Here is a 13,983-nt window from a genome sequence, read left to right on the forward strand (position 1 = left end):
AAACAAAAGCTATACTGGAAAACCGAAGCAATGGATATCCAATAGTCCTAATAGTAAAGCTCATTATTTAAAGTGTATTTTTCTTCTAATATTTATTTTAATCTATTTATTTAATTAAAATTTCCAATTTAGAATAGAAAAATTCTAAATATAAAATTTTAATTTAATATTTATAAATTTTACTTAGATGGATATGAAAATAACATGAATTATTTCCATCTTAGTAATAATTTCCAATAAACATTTAGAAAAATATTCAATTTAAGTTGTTACAAAATTAATTTAAATTAATTTACAACTCAAATTTTTATTTTCTACTAAATATACATTGCATTTCGAAAAATTAGGAAGTATTTAAGAATACTTATTTTCGAAAAAAATGCTTTAAAATAAAATAAAAATAAATTCTTGAAAAATTATTCTAATTTAATGTTTGCCCAAAATTAATTAATAAAATTAATTTACAACAAAAAATATAATTTTCCTATTTAATTAAATATATAAGAAAAATTTAAAAATAGTTAAGTATCATGATGAAAATCAACTTAATTATTAATTTTCTATTTAATTAAATACAGAATTTAGAAAAAAATACTTCAAAAGCAAAAACGAGATAATATCTTTCTAGATTTTCATTGACTAATTAATTCATTTTCTAATTAAATTATATTTTACTTCATTTATTTTAATTAATCATTAAATGAAAAATCATTGATTTAAAAGTTGGTCCAAAATTAAAATAAATAATTTACAACTTTAATCTATTTTTCAAATAAAATTTGAAATTTACGCATTTAAGAAATGCAATTTCGAAATTTTGGAAAAAAGATTAATAAAATAAAATAAAATAAAAAATATTTTGAAAATTATTCAAATTTAAGTTATATGAAGTAAGATTTCAAACTTAAAATAATTTTCAATTTTAAATAAATAACATGAAAATAATAACAATATTTTAAGTGTCATGATGAGAATCAACTTAGATATTGAATTTTCAATTTAATTAAATGTATTAAATTCAAGAATTAAATAATTAAGTATAAGAGAAGACTTAATTATTAATTCTAATTTAATACTAGGAAAAATATATTTTAACTTAGATTGTGCCAAAATTAATTATTAAACAGTTAATTTCACAATCTATAATATTTTCTTAATTAAATATTAGAAAAAATAACTAGTACTAGAAACCTAACTATCACAGAATAATTTCATTTACTAAGTGTTCTTCTAAAATTAACTTTAAAATATTAAATGAAAAATTAAATTTCACATACATTTTAAAAGTTAATTATGTTGATAATTCAATTTTCAATTGAGGTTAGACTAATATAATTAACCTAATACAATAATTTAAAATAAGGCAAATGGGCCTTCACAATTGGGGTAGTTCATGTAGGGAGAGTTTTGAAGATTCAGTACGTCGTACCCACTTCTATTGACCCCAAACTCTCACACATGAGGACCAAAAGAGACGAATTTAATCTTTAAATAAATAATTATTTATTCATTGAATAAGCCCCAATGTAATTGGGCCTAAATAAATTTACTTAAAAAAAATTATTTTTAGCAACCCTAGTCCATTTACTTAGTAGAACTTAAATGGGCTTCCTATATGCATCTAAACTTGATAGCAAACATATGAGGCTCACACACGAGTCAAATGATTTGGATTGGCCCTATCATGTAATACTAGGTTTACACGGATGAAAGGAAATAACATGAAAATTTTTACCTTTACAAACTATTTATAAGATCAGCCATGAACAATTGGACTATGATTAAAATCGGATCGATGGATCTGTCAACAAGTTAAGCATAGCAATTTAGATCAAATAAATAATAGGTTTGTAAAAAAAATTTGAATACATAATAATATAATCAAACAATACAAACAAATAAGCGATGCGGAATATCTGGAAAGTAAGCTAAAATATCTCAATTTTAAAATTTAAAATAAAATTAAATTTTAAAATAAATATCTTAACTAGAATTAAAATTTAGGTTGTTAGAGAATATTTGAAAAAACTCAAAATTCAACAAACCTAAATTTTCGAAATTCTAACAAAAAATAAAAAATATCTAACCAATTTTTTCAAATATCAAGTTTCATTTCAAAATTTAAATTTATTTAAAAATTTCTAATAAGATAATATAATATAATATCTTCCAGAATTTTACAATTTAGATATTTTCTATTACTATTCTGAGTCTTCACTCAATTTTAATAAGAATTTAAATATTACATAAATAAACTAATTAGAAAAATATAGATATTTTATGATAGTTTAGAATATTTATAAAAAAAATAATAAAATAATAAGTTTGAAAAATTTATGGTTTGAAACCATTTAAAATATCTATTCAAACTAAACTAATAACCAATTTTCAAATCTTCACATGTTATTTTTTTTGCCAAAATATAATTTTAATAAAAAAAAAATGTCTAATATTTGAGATAAAATGTTAAAGCCTAACATATTCCTAATCTTATAATTTTAATTAATAAAATATATTTTGAAAATAACAAATTTGAAAAAAAATATGATATAGTTAGCAAATTTTTGAAATTAGTACAAGATTATTTTTAAAAGATAATATTTTAATATCAAAGTAAGATCATTTAAAAAATAAATATACGATCTTATAATTAAAATAAATAAAATAATCTAAAATTTCAATAAATAACCATAAGGATCCTTTGTGAGAAATTAAATTTTCAAAATTCGAAGCCTACTTTTTTTAATATCGAAACTTAATTTTAATCAAAAAATTAATAAAAATCATAATTTTATTCAGAAAATTAGATTTTTAATTGAAAATTTAGATTCTACACAAAATTCTACCAAAAATTGGCTTTTGTTTCAATGAAAAGCGATTTTGAATCAAAGAGATTATGAAGAAAACAGAGATTTTGAGAGCACGGGGGTATGCATTGCCTACCCTTGCGCGCGGATGCATGATTTTGGCCTTGAGACAAGATGCGCATTACGAGCGTCACGCGAGCAGCGCGTGTGCATTCAAATCCGTATATTTACACGTTCAACCTCAAAAAGAATCCATAACTAATTCATAAAAAGTCGAATTAGGTTAGGTTCTGTAAAAAGCCTAAATTTTTGTCTACTTTCCGGAAAAAATAATTCCAAATCGAAATAAAAAATATTTCAGTAACATATATTGCGATTTCATTACAACTATCATCAAATAAGAACACCAAACCACATGAAACTTCATCCAAATCAACATATAATATCGTTTTAATTCACATATTTCACATGAAAAGTAAATCATTACCATGGCTACGAGAGCCAGGTTGTTGGATATATTTTACCAAGATCTAGATTTACTAACAAGTAATGTTTTCATTAACATCCTAATACTGAATTCTAAAACAATGAAATAAACACATATATAAGTTTACAGTAAACCTTACATTGGGTGCGGCGAAATATAATGACTCCTTAGTTCGGATATCTGTAGCCTTTGATTCCTTTACTATAGCGAGAGCATTATCAATATACTGAGACCTTGATCTCTTTCTCTCCTTCCTTTGATGTTTGATTCTCCTTCTTGTTGGTTGATTTTCCACAGTCTTACACACTATGATTGAGATACCACTTACAGATGTGTGTAGGCAGCTCACTCATTTCACTCCAAAGGATTTCGAAAAAGAAAGAAGAAAAGAAGAGAAGAAGAAGTGGCGGCTAGGAGTTTTCTATGAAGGAATGAGATGTATCCTCTTTGCCCTCACTGAAGCCGTATCAACACTTTACCTATTTATAGGTAACCACCTAGAGTTTAAGTTAAGAAATACTTGGCATTAAAATAATAAAAAAAATAAATGATAAAACCCTATAAGTGTTGTGAATGCATGGGCTTTGGATTAATGGGCACCTCACTTATGCAATTTTCTTTGTTTTATCATTTACGCATCTCATTTTCTCAAAAACGCCAATTTTCAAATTCTACCATTTAAATGCCAATTATAATTATCTAATAACTAAAAATTTCAATTATTAAATAATATTTATGTCATCTAATATATTTGTTAATTAGACATATAAAGTCTCTTAATTAATAAATAAACCTAGAATCTCTTTTCTTTACAAATTTCGCCTTACTTAGTGAAAATTCATAAACTAGACATAGTCTAACTTTAGAATTATAATTGATTAATCAAAATCCAATTAAGCGAGTCTTACAAGGTGTGGTCTCGACTAGTACTTGGGGGACCATGGGTCTATATATCAGAGCTTCCAATAAGCCGGATTAAGAATTTTATATCTTAAATTCATTAACTTATTAATTCTTCGTTGAATCCACGCATAGAACTTATAATCGCACTCTCGAGTATATAGAACGCTCTATATGTTCCACGATATATAGATACGTCATTGGTTATCCATTGTTATAATCCTAATGTGATCAATGACCCTCCCTAATAGATGATCTACATTGAATAGGCACAAAGTTACGTTACACCTTCAATGTATTTTATCTACTAAAACACTTAGCTCCATTATAAATGATATTTCGGCGAAGTAAATTGAGATCTCCACCATTTATCTACTGTTTAGCCAAGCTCGAAGGATATCATCGTTTCACTTACTAAATCCCTATAGAAGTTATAGATTCCATATTTATGTTAGCGCTCCCACTCCAATTATACTATCATGTTTCCAAAATGTACGTATCACCACGACCCCGAAAAGTAGGCTTAACTAACAAATCAAAGAACTTATGTATAATACTATCTTGAGATCGAACCTAATCATATCGGGATTTAGATCATTTTGATCTAGGATCAACGAGGTGATATTGAATTGAATAGATATTAAAGGTGAAATTTTAACATATTTAATCAAAGTTCAATATCGGTCCCCTTCCGCACAAATGTAACATACTCCATACATCCGATCTTTTACAGTAAACTTTGCCAATTCCTTGGAAAAGACATAACAACGTTAATCCAAGGTGTAACAGAATATCTATCGCTGATATCATGTGAGTCTAAATCTAGTGAATTGACAAATCAGGGAATAAACTTTCGAACATATAATTAAGATTATATTCCAATATGCAAACAACACTATAATCATTAACAAATTGATATGTTCTTGACTTAAATAGAATTAATACATTATGTAAATAATCATGAAATAAATCATGTCAACCATGGAACATTAAATATTATTTCTGATCTTTATTAATAAGTAAATCTGATTATATTAAAATGAGTTTTATTTAGGGCACAAAACCCAACAATACATCCTCGATCTTAGAAATCTCCTACTTGTATATGCTTACTTTAGGCAAATTAGACTGAGAGTTAGATTAGTAGTGGTTGTCCAAGAGAGAATAATAACTCAAGACATATTTGGTATAAATTTAAGTCTTTGACTTCAAATTTTAGATTCCAAATAGAAAATTTAAATTTTAGTTTCCTAGTATACATTGGACAATACAGTGACTTTTACAAGTTTTTAATATCCATTTTCTATCAATGGATTCAAACTGTATGTTTATGTATGGAATTTGAGTTTAGTATTTTGTGACCACGATCCACTTAAACTATTCTAAGAACTCTTTATTGTAACTAGACCTAAGTCATCAAAAGTCCACAACCACATTATTATATATCTAAGGCATTTTCATCTTGTTCATAGTGGTTTTATCAAGGTCATTCTCTGTAAGGAGTCAATATGCCTATGTCAACTTGAAAGTAAGATCATCTATATTCAAATATGGATGTACATTCAGGGGTGGATATGAGTTATCACTAAATTCTTAAGACGATCATTGAAGATTTTACCTTACGCTAAGAAATTTGAAATGTTTGAGAAATTTCATGAATTTCTAGCAGTGTTGAAAAATATTAGGGTAAGTGGTTAAAGATCTTGCGAATTGAGAGGGGTGGAGTAATATTTGGTTATGCAGTTCAAAGATCATTAAGCTGAATTGTTTGAATTGTATTCAAACTTACCTTCCAAGAAATTCGATATGCATATTGATCATAGTGTAAGGTCTATGATTAGTTACTAGCAGTTGCCTAAGTCCTTCTAGCGAAATACCCTAGTGATAGGAAAATTTCAGAATGATGGAATGGTTATGTACTTAGTGTAAACCGTTACTAGAATCATGGATGTCCTGATCGTGACCTTAAGAAAGCTAGAGCTTGTTAACCAACGTGTGCATGTTTGAGAGCTATTCTAAGTGATTAGGAGTGGACCATCCCATAGTCATTATATAAGAAAGTGTTTGTTTCAACAAATACTACTTTTCTAAGAATATGAATAAGTCTGAAAATAAAGTAGTAAAATAGAGGAGATATTTTCTTGATTCCAAAGTGTTCTATCATCTTATTCGATATAAGATGGTTCCACTACCTTTAGATGATCTCAAACCTATAATACCAGGAGCAGGAAGCTTTGTTAAGTCAATTGAATAGACTTATTTTCAAAATTTCCTTTCTTTTCCTTGTAGTAAAAGAACTTTTGTAACTCCATATGAATGGTTTTGACCATAGTTCTCTTGGATTTGCTTCTTAATTTCTTATTCTTACAATCCCTTACTTGTTTAAACTAACAATGGATTTCATCACAAGTGTCTTCCAAGTCATAACAGGGTAAGTTCCTTGAAACCCTCCCACTACGACAACGTACTGTGACTTTCTGTCTAAGAACATAGTGGAATTATCCTCTTCGGTGATAGAACACTTTTGGAATCAAGAAAAAAAAATATCTCCTCTATTTTGCTACTTTGTTTTTCAGACTTAGTCATTTTCTTAGAAAAGTAGTATTTGTTAAAATAAACACTTTCTTATCTAATGACTATGGGATGGTCCACCCCTAATTACTTAGAATAGCTATCAAACATGCAAACCTTAGTTAACAGTTCTTTCTTTTCTTAATATTACGATTAGGTCATCCATGAATCTCGTAAAGGTTTACACTAAGTACACAACCATTCCATCATTCTGAAATTTTCCTATCACTAGGGTTTTTCCTTAGAAGGACTTAGGCAACGGCTAGCAACTAATCATAGACTTATACTATCATCAACACGCAAATCGAATTTTTGGGGAGGTAAGTTTGGATATAATTTAAAAATCAACTTAATGATCTTTGAACTGCATATCTACCAAATATTTCTCCACCCCTATCAATTTGGAAGATCTTTAACCACTTACCTTAATGGTTTTCCACCATTGCTAGAATTTCATGAAAATTTTCAAACATTTCAAATTTCTTTGCATAATGTAAAATCTAGAGTGATCGTCTTAAGAATAAAATGAAAACTCATATCCACCCCTAAATGTACATCCATCTTCGAATATAGATGATCTTACATCAGTGGATGTAGGCATATTGACTCTTTGCAGAGAATAATCTTGTGAAAAACACTACGAACAAGATACAAGTACCATAGATTTATAAAATATGTGGTTGTGGTCTTTCGATGACTTAGGTCTAGTTACAAGATAAAGTTTTTAGAATAGTCCAAGTGGATTTTGGTCACAGAATACTAAACTCAAATCCACACATAAACATACAGTTTGAATCCATTGACTGAAAATGGATATTAAAAAAAACTTGTGAAAGTCATACTGTAATGTGTAATGTGTTCTAGGAAATAGATATATGAAATTTCTATTTGGAATCTAAAATTTAAAGTCAAAGACTTAAATTTAACCGAATATACATGAGTAATTATTCTCTCTTGGACCACCACTACTAATCTAACTCTAAGTTTAAATTGCCTATAGTAAACATATATACAATAGGAGATTCAAGATCGAGGATTTATATCATTTCAGGATAGAATGTCGGGAATATAACCATATGCGCCATTCAATTTCTTAAGAGAAAACAGAATGACATCATCAACAAATGATTTATAAACCATTCATATAATGATATATTATTTAAGCTAATTCAAAATGAATAAGCTAAGAGGAAAAATGAAAGGATATTTTTGAATTTAAAATAAGAATCCAACGATGTCCCGATTGGCGAGAGTCAAAGTTATTCTTATTTTTAAAACTTCTTCATTGTTTCATATTGTAAATACTTGTCTTAGGTGTCATCTATTAAAGAACAGCTAGGTGTTGCATTTATAAATATTTATCTATCGAGATCTAACACTATTATGTTTGTCTAATGGATGACAATTCATTAGGATTTGTCCCAATAAAAACAACAAGCCAAGTTAGACCACCAATGAAGATGCGAAACTAAACTACAATTAATAATAGAAAATAACATGGTTTAATATAAATTCACACACAATTCAAAAATTATTAAGCATTTAGCAAGTAGGAATAACTAGTGAAAATACTAAACCTTACAATCCTAGATATTTTATACAGGGTCATACCAACACCTTGTATCATGATCAAGAGGAACTCCACTTATTTGCGGTAAACCTCGCATTTGAGGAGCACGGGCGCATGTTTTCCGAATGGAGGGACAAGGAGATAGAAACGTTAAGGGCTCGGCAAGCGATCATTGACGATCGCGGTCGGCAAGCCAACGTGGCGATTCGGAAAGCCTATCGAGTTAGAGCGGTAGCACGTGAATGTCATTCCTTTGAGCGAGACGGCGAAGATCCAACGATGAATACCTTTCAAACTATAAATATTTAGCGAGATCAAATCCCCAGTCACAGGTTCCACCTGTGGGCCAAGTGGTAGGTGGGAAAACCTTGTCTAGTAATTCATCAGGAGAAGTCATACCCAATAATTCCAACAAAGTTAATGGTGCGAGTCAGCTAATTGGCCAAACCAACCAATCACTGAGACAGCCTGGCGTTTCCATATTTGATAGGTTGGGGACGACTCATGATCTCAGAAATAATCTGAATAGGACGAGAGGAGTAGACGATCAGCTTGACACGCCGATCGTGCAGCCCGGAACCCGCACTCAAATATCCAATTGAAAAGATGTTGATGTGACTCAGATCGGCCAAAATGTCAAACAAGTTAGTCCAAGCTTGTGCGGGCATAGTTGGACGAACTAAAAAGTATGTTCCAAGACATTGCCGGTCAGAGGAACAACGATCTCGAGTTGGACCGAGCATGTGGAACCCCTTTCTCCCCCAAAATCAATATCCTGGAGTTGCCCCACAAGTTTAAGATGCCAACCTTGCAGATGTATACTGGTAAGGAAGATCCATTATCCCACCTTAAGTATTTCGAGATGCAAATGGATTTGCAAGGAATACGAGGAGATGTATGTTGCAGAATTTTTCCTACCACCATCTCAGAAGCCTCCTAGCAATGGTATTTCAAGTTGGGACCCGAAAAGTTCAACTCGTGGAAGGCTTTCTCCTCGGCGTTCCATGCACAATTTTCCTCCTCTCGCCAACTTCCGTTGCACCTAGGAGATCTGGTTGAAGTAAAGCAAAGACCAGGCAAGCCTCTCCGAGCCTACATCAGCAGATTCATGAATGAGGCGACCAAGGTTCCACGAGTAACCGAAGACAAAAAGTTGTCCGTGATATTGGGGGGGCATTGAAGTCCTTGGTGAGCTTTGGAAGGACATAAGAAAGAACGGTCCAGTAGACTCGATGAGTGATTTTCTTGACCGTGCAGAAGGTTTTATCAAACTTGAAAAGGCCATTTAGCGGGCAGAAGGTGAACAAAAACCTGGCAAGTCAAAAGCTCCTTCTATTGGGACATCTGTCCATCTCCCCCATTACCCGAGCAATTCAAGTTCAAATAGTAAACGGTCCACCAACAATAATACGCAAGGGAATGGAAAAAAGGGAAAGTTCACCAGCAAAACTGAACAGGCTCCTCGGGAAAATCCTACCAAGTATACTGCATTTACCATCCAGACGGAGGACATAGAAAGTGTTTCCATGGCCACTCAGTCAGTAGCCCCGTACAATAAGCCCGCACTCATGAAAATTGATGTTAGCAAGAGAGACATGACCAAGTTTTGTTGATTTCATGGAGAACACGGCCACGACACCAAGGAATGCAACAATTTGAAGATTGAAATTGAATTTTTGATAAGAAAAAAAAAATCGCACGTATTGAAGTATGTCAAGGCTGACATAAATTAGAGGGGCGATATCAACCAAGACTTGCTACCTCCACCAGTAGATGGACATTTGAAGTCATCATTGGAGGCCCGTACATAGCTTGAGATTCAGGCAATGCCCGGGAGAGGTATGCCCGAACGATGCTGACCACGAGCAAGAAGAAGTGATCTTGGCCGTAGAAGAGAGGAAGCCAAAAATCCAACGAGTAGGAGAGCCCACAATAACATTCAACGATTAAGATGCTGTCAATATCAGATTTTTGCACAACGACCCGTTGGTCGTGGAGGTCCAGTTAGCTAAGAAGATGGTCGCCAGAACTATGATAGATAATGGAGCCTCTTCCAACATCTTATTCAAGACAACCTATGTAAAGATGGGGCTCTAGCTCAAAGATCTAACCCCCTGTCTTCTGCCCGTGTATGATTTCTCCGGCCAAGGAGTCGCACCTCTAGGGAAAATTTGCCTACCCCTCACTGTTGGGCAAACTTTGATGATCATAACTATAATGACACAATTTCTGGTATTGGACGTTCCATCAGCCTTTAATGTCATGCTAAGGCGAAGGCCCGGCCTTGTATGACTTAAAGGCTATTACGTCGATATTCCATTCATGCCTTAAGTTTTCAACAAAGAATGGGGTAGGGTATCTAAGAGGAAACTAGCAGATTGCTCGGGAATGTTATAACCTTGTTGTGGCCAAGGTTAAGAAGGAAGTATCCTCCAGCTAGAGTACGGACAAGGGAAAAAACAATTCTAAGTACGGAACTTCCCATGGCGGGGATGAAGATGTGGATCCTCGACTTCGGGACCCAAGAAGCAATGGTGGACCTATGGAAGAACTAGAAGAGATCGAGATCGAAGTAAAATTGGAAAAGGTTTGTTGCTCGAAGTAAAATCAGTGTTGATAAAATTTTTGAGAGCAAACCTTGACGTTTTTGCCTGGTCACATGAGGATATGGTCAGAATTGATCCTTCTGTAATTTCGCACGTCCTACATATTGATCCTAACTTCCGACCAGTCCAACAAGAGCGAAGGCTATTGGACAAAGAGCGAGCACTAGCCCTAAAGGAAGAGGTAGAGAAGCTACGCAACAACAACTTCATAATTGAAACTTTCTACCCGACTTGGGTTGCCAATCCCGTATTGGTACCCAAGCCGAACAAGAAATGGCGAGTGTGTATTGATTTCACAGACCTCGACAAGGCATGCCCCAAAGACTGTTTTCCACTTCCGAGAATCGATCAGCTTGTGGACGCAATAGCTGGGCAAGATATTAAGCTTCATGGACGCTTATTCGGGGTACAATCAAATCAAAATGCACCACCAGACAAAGAACATAAAAGTTTCCGAACAAATATGGGTCTATATTGCTACAAAGTCATGCCATTTGGTCTCAAAAATGCTAGAGCCACATAGCAAACATTGGTAAACAAGATGTTTAAATACAAGATCGAACGAAACATGGAAGTATATGTGGATGACATGCTCGTCAAATCCAGGAAGGCTGGGTGGCACATAGATGACCTGAATGAATGCTTCAAAGTCCTAAGGAAGTACAACATAAAACTAAATCCCTTAAAGTGCTTATTTGCTTCAAAGTCCTCAGGATGTACAACATGAAACTAAATCCCTTAAAGTGCTCATTTGGAGTCACCTCGAGAAAGTTTCTGGGCTTTATTGTCAATGCCCGAGGAATTGAAGCCAATCCAGAGAAGATTCAAGCCCTCCTGGATATGAAGTCGCCAACAAGAACCAAGGAAGTACAAAGTTTGACAGGCTGGATTGCCGCACTCAACAAATTTGTTTCATAATAAACAGACAAGTGTGTTCCATTTTTCAACATCCTCCGAGGAAATAAGAAATTTGAGTGGATAGAGGAATGTGAAAAGGGTTTTTCAGTAGCTAAAAATGCAACTCACAAAGCCTCCCGTACTCTCAAAACCTCTGGATGGAGAAGAACTTGGGATATACTTCGCTGTCACGGAGCATGCTGTGGGTGCCGTGCTGATCAGAGAAGAAAACAACATACAACAATCCGGCCCATTACATTAGTAAAAGACTCATTGAGGCCGAAGGCCGGTACCCATTGATAGAGAAACTCGCTTACTGCCTCATTCTAGCAAGGAGAAAGTTAAGGCCCTATTTTCAAGCTCATTCTGTTCAGGTGTGCACTAACCAACCATTAAGCCAAATATTGCAAAAGCTGGATGCTTCTGGACTGTTACTTAAGTGGGCGGTAGAACTGGGTCAGTATGAAATTACCTTCAAGCCCCGAACAGCAATCAAAGGTCAAGCCCTAACATACTTTGTGGCAGAATTCACGGGAGCAAACCGAAGCGTATCGGAAGGCAACCCCAAGCCAGTACAAACACCTTAGCCAAGAAACAGTGAAGACAAGCTGACATGGAAACTACATGTGGACGGGTCAGCTACGAATCAACTATCCGATGTAGGAATCGCCCTTGTCACACCTAGGGGGCAACACCTACACACTACAGTTAAGTTTGGATTCAAGGCATGCAATAACGAAGCCGAATATGAAGCTTTGATCGCTGGCCTAAAACTAGCCTGGGAGATGAAAGCCAAACACATCAAAATCTGTAGTGATTCACAACTGGTGGTAAATCACGAATCTAGAGAATACGAGGCTCGGGGAGAAAAGATGATAGCATATCTAAGAAAAATACATGACCTACTCACAAAATTCAAAAGCTACAGTCTCAGACAAATTCCAAGGGAAGAAAACACAACTGCAGACGCATTAGCTCGATTGACAAGCAGTAATGTAAGTGATAAAGCGAACTTGGTTCCTATCCGAGTTTTGCGAAGAGCCTAGCATTGCGGCACGGAAGAGATCAAAATGATTGCTACTTCTCCGAACTTGATGACGCCATTAGAAGCCTACCTCAACACTGGGGAACTCCGATATAATCGAAATGAAGCGCGAAAGATGAGGAGGAAGGCTGCACAGTGCATCATAGTAGAGGGAATTATGTACGGACGAGGGTTCTCCATGCCATTGCTCGAGATGTCTTATTGAAGAAGAAGCTTCACGACTTTTTATCTAAAGTGCACGATGGATTTTGTGGAAAGCACTTTCCGTCGGGAAAAGTTTATCTAAGAAAAGTCTAAGGCAAGGTTATTTACGGCCGATAATGATTGAAAATTCAAAAGGCCTATGTTAAAAAATGTGACAAATGCTAGAGATTTTCGAAGATACCTCGAGCTCTGCCCAACGAGTTAACTCAGATGTAAAGTTCGTGGCCTTTTGCCATTTGGGGGATTGACCTGATCAGACAATTACCAAAAGGCAAGGGAGGATTGCGTGACGCAAAGTGGTTGTGGTTGATTACTTCACTAAGTGGACGGAAGCCAAACCACCGACAACCATTACATCTAAAACAGTTCAAGACTTTTTGTGAAGAACGTAATATGCGGCTCGGATTGCCATACAAAATAGTGTCGGACAAATGTCGAAACAAAGTGAGCCGATCCTTCACCGATTTTTGTGCGAACCATGGTGTCATCAAAGTTTCTACTGTAGTGGCACATCCCCATGAAAATGGTCAAGTTGAAGCGTCAACAAGACAACCGAAGGATACACTAAAGAAAAGACTCGAGGATGCTAAAGGAAGCGGTTTGGAGGAGCTTCCTGAAGTTCTATGGTCGTACCTGATGGAAATTATTTTACCAGGATCTTAGATCTACTCACAAGTATGTTGATTAACATCCTAAATATGAACTTCTAAAACGATTATAAAATAAACACTTATAAAGTATGAGAAACCTTACATTGGGTGCAGCGAAATAAAATGTCTCCTTCCGTTCAGATCTCTAACCCTTGTATCCTTTCTGTCACAGAGTATTATACAGATCTGAACCTGGATCTCTTTCTCTCCTTCCTTTAGTGCTGAAACTCCTTCTTGTTGAATATC

The sequence above is a fragment of the Cannabis sativa genome, chromosome 5 (assembly GCF_029168945.1).
Source record: "Cannabis sativa cultivar Pink pepper isolate KNU-18-1 chromosome 5, ASM2916894v1, whole genome shotgun sequence".
In the NCBI taxonomy this organism is placed as follows: domain Eukaryota; kingdom Viridiplantae; phylum Streptophyta; class Magnoliopsida; order Rosales; family Cannabaceae; genus Cannabis; species Cannabis sativa.